The sequence below is a fragment of the Sardina pilchardus genome, chromosome 17 (genome assembly GCF_963854185.1).
Source record: "Sardina pilchardus chromosome 17, fSarPil1.1, whole genome shotgun sequence".
Taxonomy (NCBI): Eukaryota; Metazoa; Chordata; class Actinopteri; order Clupeiformes; family Clupeidae; genus Sardina; species Sardina pilchardus.
The window spans coordinates 6,366,778-6,387,209 of NC_085010.1; the positions used below are offsets into that span (position 1 = coordinate 6,366,778).

Consider the following 20,432-nt stretch of genomic DNA (forward strand, 5'->3'; position numbering starts at 1 on the left):
TTGATTCATGTATCATTCCTTTCGTGCATCCTAAACCCATTGAAAAGGGGCCTTTGCCACAGACACGACACTGATATATATACTTCCCCTTGAGCAGTCGCCTCAAAGAGTCGGAAAGAGGGAAACAAGCTATCTTTAGCGAGGCAGAAATCTCTTGCAGAGTCTAAAGATAGTATACACACACAACCATGTTAGCAGAGTGTGGGATTCACAGTAGTCTAAAAGGTTTATATATGCACACACTCTGAGTAGCGGTCTCAGCTGAGACTATAGGAGCGGAGCCCTGTAATCATCAGATAGGATACAAAACGCAACAGTGGCGCTATAGAGTCCCTAAGCCACACCCTAGGCCAGAGCTCTATCTCTGACTATCGATAGCAATAATGCATAAGCCCACCAAATTTGGTTCATTTTCGTGAGTGTGTGTGTCAACCACAACAGACAATGCGCTAGGTGGCGCTAAGACACCCTTGACCAGAGCGCTGTCTCTGAATAGCTATAGCAGTAACACACATGCCCACCAAATTTGGTTCATTTTCGTGAATGTACGTGTCAACCACAACAGACAATGCGCTAGGTGGCGCTATGGAGTCCCTAAACCACACCCGAGGCCAGAGCTCTGTCTCTGAATAACTATAGCAATAACACACATGCCCACCAAATTTGGTTCATTTTCGTGAATGTATGTGTCAACCACAACAGACAATGGGCTAAGTGGCGCTATAGAGTCTCTAAGCCACACCCTAGGTCAGAGCTCTGTTTTTGACTAGCGGTAGCAATAACACACAAGCCCACCACATTTGATTAATTTTCGTGAATGTATGTGTCAACCACAACAGACAACGCACTGGGTGGCGCTATAGAGTCCCTAAGCCACACCCTAGGCCAAAGCTCTGTCTCTGACTATTGATAGCAATAACACACAAGTCCACCAAATTTAGTTCATTTTCGTGAATGTTTGTGTCAACCACAACAGATAACGTGCTGCAAGGTGACGCTATAGAGTCCCAAAGCCACACCTTAGGCCAGAGCTTTGTCTCTGACTAGCAGAAGCAATTCCACATGTAGCTGCCAAATTACATCCAATTTAAAACCTTTTTTCGGCCTATAACTTCCTGTTTCTTACTGTAATAAGACATCATAATTCAAACCTTTGCCATTTCAATATACTTCGAAAATTAAAAAATCTGGTCGCAATTTCTCTTGAGCAACCCCTCAAGATAATTTTAGTACTTGTATGACATGATTTCGATAAACCGTCTGGGAGAAGTGTTTCAAAATACATAATCATAACTCACATTCCTCTAAGATTCACTATGTAGTTTAAATGTAAACTTGTTCAGATTAATACAACACTAGAGGTGGGCATTCATTTCTTTAACGAGTTATGGATCGGGGTGCCGCTCACGACTCACCCCCCTCATACTCATTTTATGCATCATATCACGAAGTACCATAGTCATTTCACATATCGGTTGAAAGCTTAGACTCTCAGGAATCAAGATATATTTCGTTATGAAAAAAAAAAAAAAACTTACTGTACTTACTGTAGTACTACTGTAGTACGGGTACAGTAAGGGTGGTGCTATTGTCATCTTGGATCGGGCAGCGTATGAGGGGGCAATTCAGAGACAATTGAGTAATTCTACTTTCTACCACAAACTAAATCGCAATCCCACACAGGAGTTCAAACAGCGCATCAGGAGTAAGTTTGATTCTTTCCTGGAAATAGGAGAAATTACAAAACAAGAACATGCTTTCATGGTAGTAGACTTTCCTGTCACTCCAGTCCTATATACTCTCCCAAAAATTCATAAAATCTATAAAGATACATCTCCAGGACGGCCCATTGTGGCAGCCATTGGCTCTTTAACAGAAAAAATTGCAGCATTCGTAGATCATTTTCTTCAACCACTTGTTACCTCTCTCCCTTCCTATGTTAAGGACTCTATGGAGTTTATCAAAATGATTCAATCCATCCAATTAACAGATGATCTCTGCTTCTTAGTGACCATGGACATTCAGTCTCTTTATACAAACGTACCCTTTGAAGGGGGGCTAAAGGCAGTAGAATTATTTTTAAACCAACGTTCAAGCTGCACTCCAAGTACCTCCTGCATTGTGGAGCTCATTGACATTGTTCTCACATCTAACTATTTTCTCTCTGGCTCTGATTTTTACCTCCAGGTGTCAGGTACGAGCATGGGAGCAAAAATGGCCCCAAGTTTTGCATCTCTATACTGCGGACTCTTTGAAAAGGAAATCATCTTAAACCAACTATGCAACCCATACCTATCCTCAATTTCCAACTGGAGGAGGTATATTGATGACATTTTTCTTTATTTGGACAGGCTCTGAGGCTCAACTAAAACAATTCCATGAGTTTATCAACACTAGCAGTCAACATTTAAAATTCACAGTGGAATACAACATGCACAGGATGAACTTTTTAGACATCCTTGTGTACAGAGACTCCACTTCATGGACAATCCTATCACCCTATTCCACTCAAGAGAAGTCTGCCTTTGTCTCAGTTTAGTAGAGTTCGCCGGATCTGCAGTTCTGATAGTGATTTCCAAACCCAGGCTGCTGACCTGGAACAACGTTTTCAACAGAGACAATATAAACATGAATGGATTACACAAGCACATACTCGCTTTGATAATGTGACTCAAACTGATTGTCTTAACAACACCAGATCCAGAACATCTGAGTCTAGAGTAAATTGTATTGTCCAATACTCACCTCTTGGCAGAGATTTTGAATCCATCATTAAAAGACATTGGCACATCATTGACTCTGATCCAGCACTCAAATGTTTTACCACACCACCGCGCATTGTGTACAAGAGAGCACCCAATCTCAAAAACATGTTGGTGAGAGCTCATCTCCCACCACTGACTTCTCCACATTTTTTACAGTCTATTCCGGTTGGGAATTACAGATGTGGCAATTGCCCTCAATGCAATTTCACACAAAAAACTACTACATTCAACCACCCACGTACAGGAAAATCTTATGATATCAAAAGTGTGATCACCTACAATACTAAGAATGTCATTTATTTGCTTAAGTGCCCGTGTGGCTTGGGCTATGTTGGAAAAACCACCAGATCACTGAAGACCAGAATCTCAGAACACAGATCTAATATTCGCCACCATGACACCAAAAGCCCAGTAGCGGTGCATTTCACACAAGCCTGCCATAATGTATCCACTCTTAGATATTGTGGCATTGAAGTGGTAAAACAGCCCATCCGTGGAGGAGATGTTAATTGTCTGCTACGCAAAAGAGAAGCATTTTGGATTTATACCCTGGATACTTTAGCTCCAAAAGGGTTGAATGAAGACTTTGACTTAAGGCCTTTTTTGTAATAGAACTGCACATTTTGTAAATTTTGTAAATATTGTGGTAATGTGGTGCTGACTTGACATTTAAAGGAGTCATAGAACGCATTTTTTGACCATTACAAATTGATCTTTGAGCCTAAATAATGTCATATGTAAATTTGTGGGGCTGAAAACGCCCCAGGAGCACTGCTAGATCGCCTAATACAAGGTCATAAATAAGCCTTGCAATGAAACAGTTTGTTTTTCCCGCCCACTCAGCAAGTTCATGAATATTCAAATGAGATGCGCGCTGATTGGTCTATTGGCCGATATGTCCTGAAAGTTGATTGGCTCAATCCACCGGTCTGAAGCTAGAGCAAAGTGAAACTACGTTTACTGCTGGTAAATAAAGCCAAAGTCTTTGATAAAGCTATCAACAATGGATTTAAATAAGGAATACAGCCGTACATGTATGAACCGAGTCAGAAGAAGGTTCTGACGAAGATGAAGTGCAGCAGATTCCCCAACAGAATGAATGTGTTAGATTGGTAAGTTTTATACATTTCTTAGTATAGTAACTCTCCAAAGTTAGCTGTAATAACGCTAGCATTACAACGTCTCTGCCATAGACCACATATCTAGATACTAGCATCGTAAGAGCAGTTTAACAAGAATTATTAATCGAAGGTATGCAAATGAGAGGAGTGTATCTAAAGGGGGATGGGCGCCTATTACGTGTTATCTGAGCTCTGTTCAGATTGGAGCATTTCAACACGGCTGTTTCTATTTCCCAATTTGCATACGAAAGCAGGCGGGGGACGTGGTAAAGTCTTTGGTGTTGTCCTTTGGACACTGCTCGCAGCCTAAATTCAACAGGAACAAGGTGAATGTGGTTTTGAATTCTAGGACTCCTTTAATGTCATGTGTCCATTGTACTTTTTTATTGCAATGGATTGACTGGTGTTTGCACATTTTTGTGGCATTCTTGTCTAAATTGTTTCTTTTCTGTCTCTGATTCATGTTTACCTTTTTCCTTAATTATCATTTCTGGTTTTTTCCACTTAGTATCACTTCTTTTTTAGTGAGAGGCATCTCTAACTTTGACTATTTAAAATGTCTTAGACTGTTTTGATATTGCAGACTTTTTTAACTTAATTGATTGCTACATAATTGATCACATGTCTAGTGATGATGTATATATGGAGGTGTGTCTCCCCACATGTTTCATGTCTGATGAAGGGCTAGGGGCCCGAAACGTTACGTTGTGATTATTAATGAACACTGAGGGCCATTATCTGGTGTGCGGACTTCCTGTTCTTTTTAACTTTTGCTCATCTGTCCAGCACCCAGTGTTTTACCTTTTTGGATGTGCGTGCGGTACTCTTTTTGCATCTATCGCTATACTTCACACACCGGAAGATTCGTCTGCCTCTTCCGCATTCATAGAGCCCTCCCATGTCTCTCTGCGACCTTTGGTTGTCGAGAAATCCGTAACCGGAGGGGATTGGGCCACAAAGTTGTCAATCAGGGACATCAGCTTTGAATGACGATAACGCGAGACTGCAGCAAGTCTCGGAGATGGGACTGACGGTTCCGAGAAGCTAAGAGTTAGACGGATCGATTGATATGTGACACTACCGGATATACCATAGTAAAAGCCCTTCCAAATCCATTCAAACAAGGAAATAGTCATTTCGGCCAAACGAATTCAGAGATTTGATGGTGCATACAAACAATAAAACCCTTACTACACAAGAACCCCTTTGAGTAGAAACATAATCTTGGTGTCAAATGAAAGCTAACATTCTGGAGATTCTAGTTTTATCCACTTTTGCATGACACTGACTGTCATAGAATCAAAGAAAAAGGATAACTTTACATATTAATTTGCTACTCTGGCAGATTTCTAAAAATGACTCGCATAGGTATTTCAACACAAATAAATTTGTTAAAAACTCCATATTTTAGCCCATAGTAATCTACTTTGAGTTACAGGCTCACCAGACCTGGTGTTAGTTGTGTTTCAAGGCTATCATGGGGATCTAGAGGGCCCAAATGTGGGCAGTTCCAGAGATGTATGTTACCGGCTGAAAGAGAAAACAATATTCAAGCCTCTGTAACCCTTTGCCAGTACATCACACAGTCAAACAGACTGTTTCATAGAATACCTCTGAGTGTCAGGTTTCAGTAGAGGTCAGGTTTGTCATGGTGGGCCAAAGTATGTGGGAGCAGTGCCCTCCTGAGTAGATGATGTGCAATGCGGGCAAAAACACCCCAAAATTAGGTGTTCCAATTAATCTAGATTAATCTCACTGTAATCTTGAAATTAATCTAGATTAATCTGCAGATTAGCCTACTATTCATATTACAACTCTGCTCTTTAATTCAGCTGTCTGCTTGAAACCTCAAAATGTAAACAAAGTAGCATAGTTGGCTAGTTTATCATAGGCTACTGATTGGACTGTTCAGTTTCCCCACGTGTGTTTACCGTAAGTTTCAATGTGGGCTAATACTTTTCTCCTTTCGAGTTTTGGAGTGGGAAAACATTGGTATTGAGATTATCATCCAACTCATGCAAGAGTGACTTGAATGTAAGAGTTTTAATCAACTTTCTGCAGCAATGATGCTAACCGGAATTTATATTAATTTAGCTAACGTCTTTATATGCATCATGGTTACATGCTGCCACTCAGACATGCCACCACTACGACATGCTTCCATTTAGACATGCCTCTATTTCGACATGCTGCTATTTAGACATGCTGCCAATCCGACACATTTTAGTACCCCCATTCCGACAATTTACAAATCCTATTTTTTTCCAAGACAATTTAACGGACCCTATGAGCCCGACGGACGCAAAGTGCGTCAAAAAACACACCCATTTTTCGAGAGGGGCTTAAATGATTAATCGACATGTGACACGTGCCAGTGGCATGTAAAATACATGTCACTGGATCATCGACATGTGCCACGTTCTAATGACATGTCACTGGCATCGGCATTTGACATGCCACTTCGGCATGCCCAGAGCGGTAGATTCAAGGAAACAATGGCGGACGTTTTCCAGGCTACTTCCATTTACTTCCAACTTTATCAGCGGTAAGTAAACAAAAGCACGAAGATTTTTTTATTCTTCTTATATATATTTTATATATCAACTGTGCCAGTATATACTGGTAGTGTTATTTGAGTTGTTTGTGCTGCTCGTTTAACTGTTATTTTGTATCTTAGTTGTGACCGAAATTTCAGAGCCATAACGTTACGTTAGCCTACAAAGCTAACCTTAGACGTGGAGGGAGGCTATCTTAAATGTTCCTATGTCAATAAGGAACGTCAGACAAATCACACTTAGTTAGAGCAACTTTAGATAATATATGGGGTTATCAAGGAGTTTGTATGAAATGTATAATCCTATTTACTGAACCTGATGGCGTTAGCTAATGTTAGCTAGTCAGCTCACGCACATTCGAAATGCAATGAGGGGGGAACCATAACGTGATCTTAATCCATGCAATACATGGATTATCTTAATACATGCAATTCAGCATCAGATGTGCTCGTTATCAACGAGTTTGTGATTAAGTTATTGTTCTTCAGGTGAACAGTGGAACTAATCAATGGGATGACATTTGCTTTATACCTGATGTAGCTTGTTAGCTTGCTAGATGGAAAGTTTCATGGCACTAGTGAACCTGAAGCTGAACTTGTGATCTGAACATGACATGAACTTAATTCACAACGGAAATTTCTGTTATGAACTTCAGGCCAGGGAAGCTGTAGAAGCACAATCTGTACTGTAGGTAGGCAACACTTGCGTGTCCAGTCCTGTCCTGTGCCACTACCACTGTTCCAACTCGGGACAGTGAGACGAGAGCGTGGGATAGGGGCGCGTGTACAGTGCAGTACTACTTTTTGCTTCAACTGCTGTTGATGTCAGGTCAGGTGGCAGTCAATTTATTCCACATTGAATGTACACTGAGGTATATATCACCACAGTAGGTCGATGTATTTGATGGAGTTATTTTGATTGCAATGATTATCTTGCAGATGCTTGATGCTGAAAGTGACGTGACAAGAGGACATTGCCTTTCATTAGGTAAGTGGTCCTTCTATGTTTCTTTCTTTTTCTTTTTTTTACCTTGTATTGATAACTGATGTGATGTGGTGTGTCAGGTTAATGATGCTCTAAGGACAGAATTTGGTCCATCCATAGAATAAGAACAATGTTTGCAATGATGTAGTCTAGTTAGCTGTAGTGGGTATGCTTTGATGTAGCTTGTTAGCTGTAGTTGGTATACTGTAATCTACCCCAAATGTTAATATTTTAAGTGGGTAGAGATGGTAATGCTTTTAAATGGGTATATCATCTCTCTCTGTAGCAGTGCCACTGCATTGGTTGACACCATAAGGGAATCGGTCGTCCTTGCCCGGAACAACTGCTCCACTTTACTGATGATATTGAAGGCCTGCGATGGACGGTAAAGGGTACCCCTCTTGAACTTCTTCAGTTGTAGCAGTACACTACATTTACTGTTAGCACAGTCATTGCTATTGTCTGTAACAGCATGCTGGCATTCCCCACAAAGTGAGTTACTGATTACTCTCAGTATTGTTCTCATTACAATAAGAAAAGTCTCTCCTTGTGTTGGTGAATGCAATGGCTAAAGTTCAATGATTTCTTATAGCCTGTCAGCAAATATCCTCAAAATAACTCAGAGATATTGTTGGGAATCACATTGTTAGTGTTGTTATTGTTATAGTCCATGTGTGGATGTAAGGTGTGGCACCCCCAACCAAACTTGAAGGGGTCAGCCGTGTATGGGTATGTAAAACTCTTGCTGGCCTTTTGCTTTGGTTTATGCTAATAACTTGATGTGGCATCTCTGAATGTGTTGTGCCACACTGACTTTTACCTGCTCTCTCCATTTTCCACTGTGCCTGTACTTGCCTAGGACCAAGGATGCAGAGGACAAGAAGGGTGTGTAGTATGTAGTATGTGTAGTTTATGGTTTAGGTCCAAATGAAGGGACCCTCCAACATCTCCAACACCTCCTGTCACACCTCTAGCCAAATGTGCTACATCTTCCTCAGTTAACCTTCTTGTAGGTGCGCATAGTGTATACAGCATCCCTTGCACATTGAGTCTTTGGTTGTTGACACACAGTTGTTGTTCAGACTTGGGAATCTGAAATGTTTTTCAGAATGTCTTTGCAAATCTAAATGGGTCTAAGCCCTCCTTGTTATGTTGCAGTCTCACCGTATCTCCCCCTCGGCCTTTTTTGTGTTTGTTCCTGTTCTTGTTGTTGTTAAAACACACTTGTTCCACATATTGAAAATGTAATATTCATTCAAATTAGCCAAGGCTATAAATGCTATGATGCTTTCTGTTGGGTTGTGCACAGCCCACATGATATGTATCTGTCCCTATCAAATAAACCATAAACAAACAAACAAACAATAAACAAATGTAGTGAAAACCCAAAATGTATCATCCTTTCTATATCCTACTGTTAAGTGCTTTCTTGAAACAGTTGATTGAGTTACCGAAACAGTGGGTGTCCTGAACAAACTGTTGAACAAACAAACTTTTAATATGTCGGCCGTTATTGATTGTTATTTCTTTATGTATTTTTGACATGTTTATGGCTAGTCTTAACATTTTAGTCAACTAAAGCTGTGTAGTGGCCATTAGGCCTTCTTCAAAAGAAACTAATTAATAGATTGAATGCATTGATCTAACTTACTTTTAACGTATTAGCGGTTACTGGTTGCCATTCATATATTTGCTAGATGTTTATGGCTTAGGCCTACTCTTAAAATTGTGAAGGCTGTGTGGTAGGCCTATATATTTAGAGTGGCCACCTTCATCTCCTCAAAAGAGCTGCAGAGGACACTGAACATCTCAAATACCTACGGTAACATAGTTGTCGAAATGTATGTGTGTTTTTTTTAATCTTATTAATTATACAAGTCATACAGACATGAAAATTGCGGAGCCCAATAATGTACGTGATGTAAGTAGCCTAGGTTAAGCGGCAATGTTAGAACTAGCCTACCAAAGAAGAATGGGCTACTATACACTAATCCAGCGAAACACGGAAGTAACACAAAGCCGCCATTACTGCGTGCCTGGCTGCTAAGAAATTAGCCTGTTGGTTCCATAGGCGGCTGTTGCAGAGGTTAGCTGTCATTAATACACGTCTTAATACTTTATGGTGTTAATAAATTACCTTCATAGGTAAGTTTTGGTACAGTCTGACATCATTGATCCAATGTTCCCTTTCACCTGACATTTTTATTCATGAGCAGGACCTCTTGTTAGACATTCTCTGACAGGATGCTTTCATTGAAAAGCACAGGCAAGTGTCACTCGTCACACTCGCAGGCACGCAGTAATGGCGATATTCAAGATGGCAGCGCCCATAAAGTTCGCGCTGGATTAGTGTATATTTCAGAACGATGTTTGTAGAGCAATTAAACTTGCAATATGTCATGGACACTAATGTAAACATGCTAACCCACGTCATAGCACTTAAAATTGAACTCGTATTTGGCTTGTTTCGATGTTTCCCGCGTGTGACATGCCGTTACATGTCATTGGAACATGCCACATGTCGATTGATCCAGTGACATGTCTTTTACATGCCACTGGCACGTGTCACATGTCGATTAATCATCTAAGCCCTACTGCATTTTTCTCTGTACATTGCTCCGCGATTATTAGTCATAGCGAGATGAGACCTATATTGCATGAAAGAGCAGAACCGGGGCTTTAACGAGACTAGACAGTGTCTGTACGATCAAGTATGAAAATAAAATAAAATCATGAATTTAAATCAAAGGATAGGCCTATCATATTTACAGTCTATATTGCTCCACGCAGCCACTGCTCTCGCTTGGATTACTCCGGGACCAAGCATCGCAGGCAACAGACACGCATATCAAATGAAAGAGGAGAAACAGAGCTTTCCATTGATACCAAACACATCGATCCTTTTGTGTTATAAAAACAGACGAAGTGACAAACAAATAAGAATGTCATATAGCTTCGGCTACTGCTACTTTCGTTTGATTTAGGCTACTCGTGAAACCATGGTAAAAAATATATGGCTTGCATGTCAGATAAAAGAGGAGAGCTAGAGCTATCCACAGATGCCAAATACAACCTTCTAGGTCATAAAACAGACGAAGTGACAGGAAAATAATAACTGTAACATTAATAGCCTATTAATTACCTCATGTCGGAATGGCACGTTGTTTGAAAAAAAAAGTTAAATACCGCCACTGCGACCATAAAAAAAAAATATGTCGGAGTGGTGGGACTTTTTCCCATAAGGAGACATGCCTCCACTACGACAATTGGACGTCAATGTCGGAGTGCTGGTATGTCGGAATGAACGGCGGATACCATGCATCATTGCTTTCACGATTGTGAATGTTTTATTTGGATTAAGTCGCGAGTGTCCATTGAGCGCGCACGGGAGCATGAGGGAGAGGGAGAGCAAGATAAAGCGGGCCAAGGAGAGGGGGGTTACTTCTATACTGTTTGGTAAAGTTGCAGGCATAGTCTACTATGACAACTTGTGAAAGAAAGCAGCCGAGCAGCGTCATGTGCACCAGTGCGACCTAGACTTTTTTTCAGGCGCACTCTTAAACATTTGGTGTTAGCGCTAAAATATCAAGGTGAAAGTGAGCTCCCAGCCCAACTTTGAGAATAGATTAACGCGATATTTTTTTTATTGCCCGATAAGAGTTGCACGTTAACGCAGCACGTTAACGCCGATAACGGCCCACCACTATACAACACACATGCCTACCAAATATGGTTCATTTCCATGCATGTATATGTCAACCACAACAGACAATGCGCTAGGTGGCTCTATAGAGTCCCTGAGCCACACCCAAGGCCAGAGCTCTGTCGCTGAGTAGCATTACCAATTCCACACATAGCTACCAAATTTCAAGAGTTTTAGAGCATGCCAAGTTGGTGAAAAAAGACAAAACGTGGCCCAGAAGAAATTTAATCTGAGCAAAAACAATAGGGCCTTGCACCTACTGTACAGCCACTTCAGTGGCCGCACCTCGGTGCTCGGGCCCTAAAAAAGAAAAAAACATTTCCCTGTATGTAACTGACTCACTAACCTGACAACAAAACATTACCTGATGTGAACTGAACCACCAGATGGCAGCACTTCATCATAGAGTAATCTGGAGTGGAGAATTATGGGATGTGGCCAAACAGCTGAATTTGGTCATTATTCACCACAACAAAGCACACACACACACACACACACACACACACACTAGGGCTGTTGGAACGAATTTCGGTATTCAAATATAATTCGAATGTGTAACAAATTAATAATGTTAAAATTATAATTCGAATGTGTTTTTTTATTATTATTATTATTTTTAAGTGTTGACTATATTTAGCAACGACAGCTTTAGGTGCTGCTGAGAGCTCCCTTCTCCTTTTCTCAGCACTTCGGTCAAGTGTTTATTGTTGCTATGTTACCAAAACTGTCTGACAGTAAGGCCCGGCTATAATTTACTTAGCAAGACAGCTATCACATAAAACAAGTCAACTACGATGTCATAGTGGCAGTGGCGCTAAGCCCGTTTTTACAGTGTGAGTAGATAGAAAAATAGTAAATAATAATAGTAAGTCAAAATTGACCATTAAATATTCAAATATAATTCGAATTTAGAAAAATAATAATGAATGAAATTCGAATGGGATAATAGAGGAACACACACACACAGACACACACACACACACACACACACACTGTCTCACATCCAGAGAGAGAGAGACTGCTAGATATGGGGATTGCTAAAGAGAGTGTGATGACCTACAGTATGATGCAGGTGTAAACACAACAGTTGCCCACAATATGTAACCATTAGCTATTGTGACAGGCCTACAAGCTTACATCTGTAGCCTACAGAGTAACTGACTTTTTATTTTGTTTATTCTTGTTCAGGGGCAGAAACCGCTATGGTAAGTTCCAATATGCCATGCCCAACATGATTGATTCTCTTTAAAGATCCTTATACTGTAGGTCAGAAAGACTAGGCCTACACATAAAAAAGACATAACTGTGTAGTACTGAACTATGAATCATTACCATCTTTGACATTCATCTTCTCGTTTTTCAGCCTATTTAAACATTATGACACCCAAGATTGGCCGTGCTGTGAAGCGTTACGCCTTTTCCTTCCTCTGCCCGTGTTGCACGAGGCATGTGGTTGCTGCATCCTTTGTATTCTCTCTTGCAGGAGCTGCAGAGTTCTGGTGATCTGTCTGTCTCTATGGGGTGTGGCTGCATGTACAGGGCTGCCAAGTTTCAGAAAATGTCAAGCGTGAGAAAAAAAAATTAACTGTCAAACTCAAAGCGTGACATTTGGATGTATGGATGTGAGTGACAGTGGGATGAAGGATGTGTGTGTGTGTGAGCTTGTATATCTGTGTGAGGGCGCTTGTTTGGGTTTGTACATGTGTGGGTGTATATGGAAGTGCGAAAAGACAAGAGTGTATTTGTGTGTGGGAGTGTATGAGTGAATGAGTGTATGAATGAAATGGGTTACATGTGGAGAGTGGGGGTTATATAGGAAAGATTAGGAGAATACATGTCTTGGAGTGTTGTATGTGAGGGTGTTACAGTAAGGGCTACGGGTATGAATAAGGGAATGAAAGGGTGTGAGAGTGTGTGTAAATGTGAATAGGGATGGGAAGGTGGAAGCAAGGGTTTAAGTGATGGTGGGGCGAAAGAATGTATACGTGTGAGTGTGCAAGTGTATGCGTGTGAGTGCAAGTGTATGCGTGAGTGTGCAAGTGTATGCGTGCAAGTGTATGCGTGTGAGTAAAGACAGGTCAACAGGTACAGAGGTGTGTATGTGTGTGTCTGTGTGAGTGTCTGCGTGTGGGTGCAAGTGTCTGCGTGTGGGTGAAGACAGGTGGATCAACGAGTACAGAGGTGTGTGAGTGTGTGTGTCTGTGTGTGTGTGCCTGTTTGTGTGTTAATGTGAACAGACTGGGGTGTGTCTATCTGAATGTGGGGGGAGTGGGGTGAGGGGAGGGTGGTGGGAGGGTGTGAGAGTAAGACAATGGAAATATTATAACTGTCTCTTTCTTTTGGTTAATTTAACTGTGAACTTTAGGTTAATAAATAGCAATTGATTAATATGAAGGGGGGAGAGACACTGTAGTATCCCTACCAATGAAGAAATTGTGTTATTTGATATAGACCTGTTTTTTCTTTCGAGGCGACTACAAGTACGCCAAACCAACCATCTAGAGATGATGGTTGAAGATAATGATATTTTTGGAACCTGTCATTTTGTGTTTTCTTTTTTTTTTTTTACTTTTTTTGTCTTTAGATTTTCTTTTCTTTTTCCTTTTGGGAGTACTTGTTCCTTATCCCTGCCTATTTACCCAACCCGCTAACTTTCTGGTAATTGCCTACACATACAAGTATATAGCATACATAAATACATTATCTACATTACAATGGAACATAACTAGTCTCATATATTTAAGGATGTGTGAACAGCATATGGTTTTGATTAAGCAAAACAAACCTTACTGATTCTTAATGTGTGACCTAAATATAATATCATTAAATGTGAATGGGTTAAATAATCAAGTAAAGAGGGAAAAAATCTTACTGCAGATGGAAAAAGATAAGGGAGATATAATCTGTTTGCAAGAAACTCATTTGCAAAAACAAGAACATGAAAAGTTGAAAATAAAAACTAAAGGCCAAGTTTATTTTAGCTCATATAACTCTAGTCAGAAAGGGGTAGCAATAATCATTAAATCTCATGTAGGCTTTGAATTAGAAAACTGTGTTATTATCGATAAAGAAGGTAGATATGTTTTGGTTGTTGGTAATATAGAAGGTACAGAGTTTTCTATTTTGAATGTCTACTATCCCCCAGACACAGGAATAGAATTTATGCTACACCTAACAGAGCTGTTAATAACAAAAAGTAAAGGAGTACTAGTAATGGCAGGAGATTTTAACTTAGTTATGGACCCAAAATTAGATTCTTCCAGTACTAAAAAACATAGAGCAGAGAAAAATGCAAGCCTCCTGAGAAAATTTAGCACAGATGTGGGTCTCGTAGACGTATGGAGAACAATACACCCAGGCAAAAAAGAGTACACATGTTTCTCGGGTAGGCATTCAGTATACAACAGGTTGGATTATTTCTTTATGTTTAAAAATAATGTAACACTTGTTAAAAGGTGTACGATCAGTTCGATAAACATGTCAGACCATGCAGCTGTGACATTAACACTAGTATTAAATTCTAATAAAGGCAAAACACTGTGGAGATTAAATAACTCATTGTTACAACATACAGACTTCATGGATAAAATTAAAAAGGTATTAAAAGATTATGTAGAGATCAATGATAGAGAGGATACAGATTCGATTCTGCTATGGGAAGGAGCTAAAGCTGTTGTTCGAGGCCATATAATTTCATACTCATCTGCAAGAAAAGAGCAAGGGAAGCACAACAGAAATGGTTAACTGAAGAAATAAAGAAGATAGAAAATACTCATAGCAAGACAAATAGTAACGAAGATAGAATAAAATTAAAGGAAAAACGTCTTAAACTAGACAGATTGCGTACACTAGAAATTGAAAAATTAATGAAGTTCATGAACCAAGAAAATTATGATGGCGGCCCAAAGTCTTTAAAAATATTGGCATATAGATTAAAGCAACAAATAAAAAGAGCACATATTACAAAACTAAAAACAAAGCATGATATATTAATTACTGACAAAGAACAGATTGCAGAGGAATTTGCCAACTACTACGAAGATCTATATAGAGAGGAGGTAAGTGAGGATATAGAGTCAACTCAAAGTTACCTGAGGAACCTAGACATGCCGAAGCTAACAGAAGAGAACAACATGGAACTAATAAAAGACATTACAACAGAGGAAGTAAGTAAACAAATTCAAGCTTTGAAAATAGGGAAAACTCCAGGTGATGATGGCTTTACAAATGAGTTTTATAAAGCATTTAAAAAAGAATTAACCCCCTTACTAGTTGAAGCATATAATTACGCGCTACATACAGGAAGATGGGCACAGACCTGGGCGTCATCTATAATAACACTAATGCATAAAGAGGGGAAGGATGCCACAAGGTGTCCCTCGTATAGGCCCATATCGCTACTTAATACAGACCATAAAATTATATCAGCCATATTAGCAAATAGATTAAAAAAGATCATTGTGGATATTGTAAATGTGGATCAATGTGGATTTATACCTGGAAGGCTACTGGGGGATAATATCAGAAGGACTTTAAATATAATTGATTATGCTCAAAGACAAAATAAGGATATGGGTCTAATTACATTAGATGCAGAAAAGGCATTTGATTTAGTTAGCTGGCCTTTTATGTTTGAAGTTCTTAATAAAGTAGGTTTAGATAAAACATTCTGTTCATGGCTAAAAGCAATATACAGTAATCCGACCTCTAGAGTAAAAACAAATGGTACTTTATCTAGAAATATTAAAATACAGAGAGGCACTAGGCAAGGAGACCCACTTTCGCCTCTCTTATTTGCGATATATATTGAAGTGCTGGCAGAAGCAATAAGGCAAAATGTAGATATCAAAGGTATACACATAGGAAAGGATATACACAAATTAGCATTATATGCAGATGATGTCATAGTTTATTTAGCAGAACCAAAAGAAACAGTACCAGAGTTAAAGAGAATAATTCAAGAATATAGCAAATTCTCAGGATATAAGTTAAATGAAAATAAATGTGAAGCATTAATAATTGGGAGAGATATTAGACAAGAGGTGAAAGATTGCTATTTTAAATATAAACAGAAGATCAAATATCTTGGTATCTATATAAGTAAAAATCTGAATGATTTGTATGACAATAATTATGGTGCATTGGAGCATAAAGTAAGGCAAGACTTGAATCGATGGAGAATAATTCCTGTAGGAATGCTGGGAAGGGTGGAAGCGATCAAAATGATGGTCCTTCCACGATTTTTATTTTTGTTTCAGGCATTGCCACTGGTACTTCTAGAATCCCAGTTTAGAGTATGGAATAAAATTATCTCTAATTTTATTTGGAATTATGGGAAACATAGAATTAAGTTAAATTCCTTAACTAAGCAAAGGGAAGAAGGGGTTTAGGGGTGCCAGACCTGCAAAATTACTTCTATGCAACACAAATCCAAACAATAATGAAATGGATGAACATGGCATTAGTAACTAAATGGATTAACATAGAAAGAGAACTCACAACTGTGTCTTTGGGGACCTTACCTTTTTTGGGGAACAAGACGCAAAATCTCCACACAGGGCAACATTTTTGCATTTTGAACACCATAAGAACTTGGAAACGAATTTGTAAAAAAATAAATATAAAGACAGACTGTATACATCTCAGAGAAATGGCACATGACCCAGATTTCCTACCAAATAGAATGGACCATATTTTAGATTGCTGGGCAAAGAAGGGATTAACATCATTTGCACAAGTTATGATTAGAAACACAGTAGATACATATGAAAATATAGCCTTTAGATATGACTTGGATAAAAGACATTTTTTTAAGTTTCTACAGGTAAGAAGTTATGTTAAGGAAAAGTTAGTGGAGGAAATAGAAAATGATTTAGTACAATATTTAATCCATAATAGGAATAAAGGTAAGGGGAATCTTTCAAAAATCTACAAAATATTACAAAAACTAACCGCTGTAAAGGCTGAAGTTAAAGAAAAATGGGAAAAAGAGTTAAAAATTGATATTACAAGGGAACACTGGAGATCTTCGTTAAAAGAAAATTGTGCAATAACACAATCAAGATATTGGAATGAGTTTGCGTGGAAAGTCCAACAGAGATTCTTTATTACACCTGACAAATGCAGTAAATTCACCCAACAAGGAACTAGTTGTTGGAGAAGCTGTGGAGAACAACATGCAAACTACAGTCATATCTTCTTTTCCTGCCCAGCCTTAGAGAAATTTTGGGAGGAATTTAGTGAAGCAATTACATTTATTTTTGATTTACAGCAGAATATAACAACAGAAAACTTACTTGGTATTAATTTGTCTGACAAAATGGAACCTAAATATGAAACATTTTTCAATATACTACGATTATCTGCAATAAAACAAATAACCAGGAGTTGGAAGCAAGCAAAAGCCCCAGACTTGGGTAAGTGGCACAACACAATAGGAAATGGAGAAACTAACTCTTAAAATTAGGAATCAACTGGGCAAATGGGAAAACCTATATCTGGATAAAATAGTACACAAAATAACAAATTACTTTAATAATATAAGATGATACAATCTAATTAATAATATTCCACACAGGACATGATTTGCTTATATGCAATTATAATAAACAGTTAACAATACTTGTAGGCTTAAATACACTGACCTCACACACATACACACGCACACACACCCACACCTACACACATGCACACACATCCGTACCCATGCACACATAATGTACAATAACAAATATCCCCTCCCTGCCCATCCCCATCAATAACAACTACAACTTTACACGCGCACACACATGCACATACACGCACACACACACGCGTACACACGCACACACACACACACACACACACACACACACACACACACACGCAAGAACACCCCCCCCCCCCTCCCAAATACTCAACAGTAAGTACAATTACAAATAGGGCATTTATATGTGTAACTCCCCCCCCCCCCACACACACAGTCCTTTTTTTATTATTATTATTCATTTATTCATTTATTTATTTTTATAGATTATGTTATTGTCAGCCCGTGTCCTGCTGCTTCATTAGGCCTCTGTCCTGCTCTGGCTTCACGCTGCTGGGAGCTGGCTATGCCAATTGACTTTTCTTTGTGCACTACACATACACATTGCTGAAATGCATGACATTTTATTTGACTTTTTCTTGCTTCTCACTTACAGACCTATTTAAATATTTGTAAATAAATTAAGACTTATTATTTAAATGTTGAGCCAACCCTTTGAGCCAAGGTGTTTGTGACAAACTCTGGATATGAATGTCATATTTGACATGAAATGCTTTATATCAGTCATCTAGGACAAGTGCTTTCAGTGTGAACAAGAGCTAGTGTTAATGACAGTGAGAATTTGTGAGCTGGGCAGCAGTGCTTTCATAAAGAAGTTTGAATTTGCACATTTTTAAAAGCTCTGAGGTTAACTTGAAGGGAGTTTTCAGTAAGACAAAGCATCGACTTTTCTTTATGCACGACACATACACATTGCTGACATGCATGATATGTAATCACACTTTTCTCACTTACAGACCTATGTACAGTTAATATTTGTAAATAAATTAAGACCCATTATTTAAACGTTGCCTGACAGTGTCAGTCTCCCAATGTCCCAGTCTCCCTTTGAGCCAAGGTGTTTGTGACAACATCTGGATATGAAAGTCATATTTGACATGACATGTATCAGTCATCTACTGTACAGGTATACAAGTGCTTTCAGTGTGAACAAGAGCTAGTAGGCTAATAATGACAGGGAGAGTGTGTGAGCTGGGCAGCAGTGCTTCCATAAAGCAATTTGAATTTGAATTCACTGAGGTGCTTTCAGTAAGATAGACAAAGCACTGATTGTTATTTATAAATGCCTGGTAGATGGGTAGGGGGACATTAGATTAGAATAGATTCAACTTTATTGTCATTGTGCAGAGTATAAATGCAAATACAAAGATATGCAGTTTGCTTCTAACCAGAAAGGTGCAATGTGATATACAAAGTCGACAGGGTGGTGCATAGACAGGACAGGACATATAGTGCAGTGTAGGCAGTATGCAGTTGGTTTACAGAAAGTGGTTTAGAGTGATATTAATGAAATATAGAATATGTGCAGTGTATCAACACCCTTACAAAGGTTAAACGTTTGCAACAGATGTGCAGCAAACTTGTGGGTGATTTATGGGAAACAAATGAGTTCACTAGAACATATTGGAAGACGTTTGCCAATGTTGACCGCTTCAGGCAAACTTTCAGCAAAGTTCTGGCAATAACACGTTTTGCCAGAACTTTGCCTTTAGTTGGCCACTAGTGGCAAATGTGTTCGCCAGCGATTTGCCACTACACTAGACAATATAGAAAACTTCCAGGGAGTTTCTGGTGAACTTAATTAGCAGCTTCTCCGTCAGAAGCCCTGACTGTCAGTATAGCCTAATCTGCATGATGAACTACAGTAGCAGCTTTCACTCTATTCATCAAATCTGGACTGTCAGTGGAAGCTTTTAAATATCCCCCTTTTTTACACCTTTTTTTAAACACCTATATGGCAAAGTTTGCGCAATATCACAGTAAAAGGTGACAACGCTGATAATATTTTTACTGTGTGCTTGCATGCGTTTGAATTGGACTATGCAGCAACCAACTTTCATTGCTCTTTTCTGAAGTGGCTGCTTTTTCATGTTTGCCAACGCATCTTTAATTAACCAATTTTCACAATTAAATTATTGCAGATTTATTCTCATAATGGGTCTGCGGGTGCCGGTCGGTAAAAAACAAGATGGTCTTTGTAAAAGTATTTTTTATTTGAAATTGCACATAGGCCTACACAATTTCCATTAACTATTTTTATGTCAAGCCAAACATTTTGTAAATATGGTGTTTAACACGATTTCAAACTCCTGTTTTAGGCCTAGGCCTACTCGGTAGATCGTACAATCTCTGGCAGGCTACAGTGAGGTAGCCTATATGTTTTGCCGCATCTCCGTTGTCAAGGAGAGCGAGCCCCACCCAGCTGCTGAGGCTGCGTGTGACTGAATGCAAATCACCTCATATTACCAGTGGGTAGGGCCTACTTGAATGCGACAGGTGCCCGCTTGATTGTTGGACAAACCACCTTTGTGCTGCACAACCACTTTGACATAATTATTCAACGGGTGACCAATCTATTCTCGTAAGTTTGATGGGATTTCGATTTTTTTTCTTTCTTTTTCTTTTTGATGCTAATATAAACGCTTTCCTAACATGAGGATCTGGTGTCCCTGACTAATGTGATCAAGTTCTGCTTAGCAGCTTATATTAGACTATTTA

At 39.1% G+C, this 20,432-nt stretch overlaps 1 long non-coding RNA gene across 2 annotated transcripts; it reads left to right on the forward strand.

The window, feature by feature from the left end:
* Positions 1-6,219: 6,219 nt before the first annotated feature.
* Positions 6,220-8,807, forward strand: LOC134062339 (uncharacterized). 2 transcript variants are annotated; one of them, XR_009935439.1, is made up of 5 exons: positions 6,220-6,431; positions 7,380-7,428; positions 7,712-7,810; positions 8,093-8,154; positions 8,285-8,807. It is a non-coding gene; the product is annotated as an uncharacterized LOC134062339 (long non-coding RNA). The 2 variants fall into 2 exon arrangements; XR_009935438.1 differs by lacking the exon at positions 6,220-6,431 and having other exon boundaries at positions 6,952-7,428.
* Positions 8,808-20,432: the final 11,625 nt, after the last annotated feature.